Raw genomic sequence first — 6,000 nt, forward strand, 5'->3', positions numbered from 1 at the left:
ATTACAAGCCAAAATTTCTAATAAATAGAGATACAAAATTTCTCAAAAAGTACTTTCAAATAGAATTCTGCAACAAATCAATAAGATAATTACAATGATCAATTTAGCTTCATTCCGGAGATACACTTTTATTTCAAATTATACAAGTTAATATATGTGCTACCTGTGAAAAGACTCAAGGATAAGACAACAGAACTGTATCCTTACATGTGTAAACAAACAAACAAACAAAAATACAGCTCCACTGTTTTTTCATGTAGCAATCCCTGATGAAAACAGAAATGGAAGAACCTATCCCAATCAAATAAAGGCTATTCATCGTAGAGGTAGAGCCTACATTATAGTAAATACTGAGGAACTGAAAGGTTTTTCAATTAAAATCAGGAACAAGACAAGAATCACCCTTTCTCCACTTTCATTCAATATAGTGTTAGACATTTTAGCTAGAGCAATAAGCAAAAGAAGAAAATGAAAGAACATGAATGAAAAAGGGAGAATTCAGAGTGTTTCTATTTGTTGATATTGGGATTACATATCTAAGGAAAACTATATACTCAATCAGAAAACCCATCCTTCACGCATTAATTGATTGATATAAAGATTAAAAGACAAAAATCAGTAATACAACAATCACCATTCAATGTACCAATAAAATTATGCTGATAAATAAAATTGAAAATCCATCCTATTCATACTTGTCAAAATACACAAATAAACAAAAATTCTTGTGAATGAAAATAATGACTTGAAAATTTCTACAAAGAAAATTTAAAACAAAATTGTAAATCTTTTCAACTCTAGAAAAAAATGAATCGTGTCAGTCACAGGGGGACAAAAATTGCAAGTGTTGTGTCATTTGTAGAGCTGAGGTTTGTAAGCCCATCAGATCCTACATGAGTAATGTCAAGAAAGGGGAATAGAGCATGTCTGCTGGCACAGAGAAGATTAATGTAAGTCAAAGAAAGGGAGAGCATGAAAGTGCAGAGATACTCACAGCATTTCTATTTGAATAAAAGGGCTTTACATTATCTAGAATGAGAATGTAAATTAGCCCATAAAATATGAATGTATAGGATGAAACAATAAGGTAGATGAATTATCTGGAGGGATTAGCTGATCATCAAATCTGAGGTTTTAAAGACAACCCCACCAATAAAAAACCCACACATACAACGCCCCCCCCAAAAAAATCTAAACAAACAAACAAAAAACCCAGAGACTAAGTAAATGTTGTGCTCCAAACAGTCTCTCATCAATGTCATGAACTCTTTGTCTAGATGACAATTGTAAATCATTTAACAGGTCCATTTTGTTGTTACAATTGCAACAATGACAATGATAATTAAATAGTCATATTGGCTCCTTCCGGTTGTATTACTTTAAAGGACTGGAGACAGGGAACCCACTAAAGAGTTTCATTCACTTCTCGTTTTCCATCAAACCATCAAGTGTATAAAACATTATTGCTCTGTATTCACAGCACAGCAGGAAGTGCATATTTGGCAACTTTTCAATTAGCTTGGCCAATGTAGAAAACCACATCATCACATTACAAACACACACACACACACACACACACACACACACACACACACAATTTGAATAGTCATAACATCAGGCCATCTATATTATAGACTAATTGAAAGTAGAAAAAGACTACTTGTCAAACACTGTCACTTAAAATTATTACAACTGATTAAAGAGATTCTCTCTGGCCAAATTATGAGAGGAGTTAAATTTTAATCACTATAAGGATAATCCAAAGCAGTGACTTTATAATAATAATGAATTGCTACTTAATGTCAAATACTAAGTACTCAATCTTATTGTAATCAGAGGATTCAAGTGAGTAGATCTAATATTTAAATGAGTAAGATGACTTGATCTTCTGTGGACAATGTGCAGATGAGATCAGATGAAATTATACATTTGTGAACTTCAATATTGGACCACATTCACAAATGACAGGTGAATTTTAACTTTGTTTGAAAGAATATTTTTGCAATTATTAAAGTATGTATTTAAAAGGATACTGAGCCTAAAATAAATCTTGTAAGGATTTTCTGTGAATATTTATTAATTCATTTCTGAACATGTTCATGAAATGTAATTCGGATATGCTACTTTGTAAACCTCTTGGCTTCTAGTCTTGTTAATCCTTTCCTTTACCCTGCTATCAAAATAGTGTTGTGATTGACACACAGTTAATTTCCTCCTGTTTTAGAAGTAATTTACAAATATATTTCATTTAAATATTTCATATTTCAATGTTATATAATACTATACACTACAAACTTTCAGTTTTAGGAGAGGATCTGTCATTAACAAATGATGAATTTTGTAATTTTTATAAGTTTATGTCATCTTCTTACTATCATTTGTCTTGATAATGCATTTAAAAGAGAGGTGACCAGTTGAGATAAATACTCAGCATTAATTAACAGGCCAGTAAAATAGTAAGTAATATGCAAAATAAGATTCTCATTCTCGTGATGCTGTGTCTTGCAGTTTTGCCACAGTTCAGTCATCATTAGGGTCTTTCCTGTGTAGCAACAGGACATTAGTACCATATGTTCTTTAGTCATTAAAGAAAAAAAAAACAATTTACACCCTGTCTCATTATTCACAGATAAAATTCTTCTGAGTCTAGTTGTTCATGAGTGAATGTGTAGGCTACCGCTCATTCATCACCAACATTATAAAATGACCACATCTTTTATGACTAGATATCTTTGGAAGCTTCCTTGCAAAGAACAGAAATTAGTCTTCCTAGCTCCGTAACGATTAGATTCAAATAATAAAATGTCTGCGGTAAAATGTTTCAAGAGTACCCAAGGGCAGACGGTGCCCCTCTCCACTCACAGGCTGGAAGAGCAATGGAGAGAATAGCAACTGGCTACATCAAGGATGCGAGCAGTCCAAACACGTGCACTGCTGGAAGCGCGGGCTTAGTGGAGCCATTGATGTCCACCCCATTTCTGCTGCTACGGAGCGTGTTGAATGCAAAAGGAACCACTACACTACGGGACTGACGAGGTGCGCTGCACATCAACGATGAAGAGAAGAAAAAGTATAAAATAACAAAAAGTGTAGGATGCCAACAGAAATACATTACTATAGTGCACATTAATCTATGTTTCCAAATTAAATTTTGTTTATATTCAAACATAAATGATCTTTGGCTGCTCTTTTATTTTCACTCTTCCTTTTATAATCTTAGCATGATCTGAAAATATAATGCTTTTATGAATTTTTTAGAGTTGAAATAAATTCGTAAATTGGTACAAATGTATTGAGGGGTGTGTGTGTGTGTGTGTGTGTGTGTGTGTGTGTGTGGTGTGTTTGTCCCAACATTTGTTATTAATGATCCTAAACATATATTTTTTGCTGCAGTAGCAACAATGACAGAAAACCCTTAAGTGTTAAACATATGAAATCATGTAAAAATGAAACAGAAAATAATTACGTATATTGCCATGATTCCTATAGAGTCTTACTGATTTGAAGATTATGTTGCTGTTCATTTGCTCTGGAAGACATACATGTGACATCCGTCCCACTCTTTTCCTTGTGTTTTTCATCATGTTCCCCTCCTTTTCCCCCACCCAACAATGGAAAGAGGAAGACATTTTTTTTTGTAAAATAGGTTGTCAAAAGCCCCCAAGGTGCACTGTTTTCAGTACTAAATATCCAATGTTTATTACATATTTTTTTCTTGTGACACAATCTAGCTTTTCATATTAACAGAATCCTACAACTGGCATTTATGTATTTAAGCTAGCAGTTCATAGTGCAGATACATATTGGAAATATTGTTAAAATGTGGCTCAGACAAAATCAATAAAAACTAGCTCTTATGTATAAGAAACAATTGTAACTATTAAAAATTTATCAGCTACTGACGACAAAACCCTCATACTTGATGATTAATACTATATACACTATAAAATAGAATAAGTAACAAACTTTTATTTATAACAATAAAGTTCCAAGCTCTCTTTTGCGACATAAATCATAATACAAAAACACACACATACACCACATACTTATACATCAATATAATTCTTTAAAACATCACGATGTCTTAGTTCAAAATCTGAACTATCAGAGTTACTAGAAAGCTACTATTATTTTCTTTGAGCACTAAAAGTTCATTCTTGTGAGAGAAATAAAAATGTCAAAATCTCACATTTGATCTTTATAGATGTCTTTACATAATTTTAGAAAACTTTAAAGTATGTAGATATTTGAATTTCGGTAGGAAACAATGTGAGATGGGAAAATTATCATCTTAATGTTGCATTTTTTGCCTCCTATATAGAAATTTTTGAAATCCCATTGCCTAGGGAATTGTACTAGTCTCAGGATTAGTACAGCATTGTATGGGAGGAGTGAATTATAATGTGCAGCTTTAATTTCGACACTGGAGAAAATTATCTTTACAAATTAATAGTAATCTTCTCCTTTCTTCTTCCTTTCTTGTTTTTCTTTCTCTTTTTTCTTCTTCATTTTCAGTCTGTACAGTCTTAAAGTCATATTCTCCAAAGGTTTTCCTGTCCCTTAGAGACAGCATTGACGGGTGATGGATAAATATTTTTAATTAGGAGAAACCCCAAAGTAAAGAACTCCCCAGAAGGTGTAACAGTTGCCCCCGTAAACAATATCTGACACCTGCTTTGTTAAATTAGAGCTAACACCTGCCATTCTCCATTCAGAATGCTTGTGAATTTAAAAGCCAAACCTGGAGACTGAAATGAAGGCTTAATGGTAGTTGAAGATTTAAAATTGAATAAAGCTTTATCTTACCTTACATTTGTTTTAATAATGTTTTATTGCACATGTAACATATGAATTCACTCTTTCTGAAGTACTCACAAATACTGATCTTAGATCCAGTTTAGTCACCAAGTTCAATCATATTTTAGATATCAACTCAGCAACCAGGAGACATAAAATTTTATATTTGGTGAAGACGGCTGTAGGGAAAACTGATGACTAATTTGGTCTTTATTTTCTAAGACATTTGTTTCTAAATAGTATAGCATTCACCTTCTCAACTATTCATGATTTGGGGCCAGTATAACCAAATTAACCATATGGAAACCTACAGAACCACAGTATTTCTGAAAAAAAAAATTGAGGAATCAAGAAAAAAGTTATGGGAGATGAAATCATGAATGCCGCATTCAGAGGTAGCTTTTATGAAAAGAAGCGGCTGGAAAAATAACAGAAGAGGAATGTGCAAGCATGGCATATGGACCTGTGGAGAATAGCTCACAGGGAGAACCAGAGCAACACAGTGACCATTAAAGACAGGGAGCTGGGCGTGTTCACAGAGAAGAAAGGGAGCTCCAAGGCTGGGTAAGAATGGCGTCATTAGATAGGCAAAGGAAAGACTGACAATGTACTGAGTCCAGTGAAAAACTAACTTTCTGGGCTATTTTCCTTAAAGAAAAATAGCATGTCAATAAGACTCTGTCATATACAGTTTCAGCTTCCCATGTCTTTCTTTTGCTTGTTTCTTTAGTTTCCTTTTTATAATATATATATATATATATATATATATATATATATATATATATATTCCCCAAGTCTATTTACAAGTGAATGAGAGAGACTGACAAGAAAATGAACTGTTTCCCTTCCTTCCTATCCCATTCCTGACTTAGTAAGCAGTTATTAGCTAAGTATACACCTGTGAGGAGCTAGAGGAAATAAGGACTTGACCATTTTGAGTTTTTGGAGTAACATTCTTATGGTTTCTTTTAATAGAACAGTGGCTTCTTAGGGTGTGCAGTACTCAGCTAGAGACACAATACATTTTATTGTCTCTAGGACAATTGCTCAAATATAGTAATTTCTTGCACAAAATGGATGCATAACTACAACACTAAAATTCTCCATTCAGAGGTAAATGTTCCACAAGGCCATAAAGATAGAGAATGGTGCGTGATTTATGGTCATATCATTTCTCTTTAGCTCATGCATTAAAGGGCCATC

This window comes from Rattus norvegicus, chromosome 9 (genome assembly GCF_021556685.1).
Source record: "Rattus norvegicus strain SHRSP/BbbUtx chromosome 9, alternate assembly SHRSP_T2T, whole genome shotgun sequence".
Classification (NCBI taxonomy): Eukaryota; Metazoa; Chordata; class Mammalia; order Rodentia; family Muridae; genus Rattus; species Rattus norvegicus.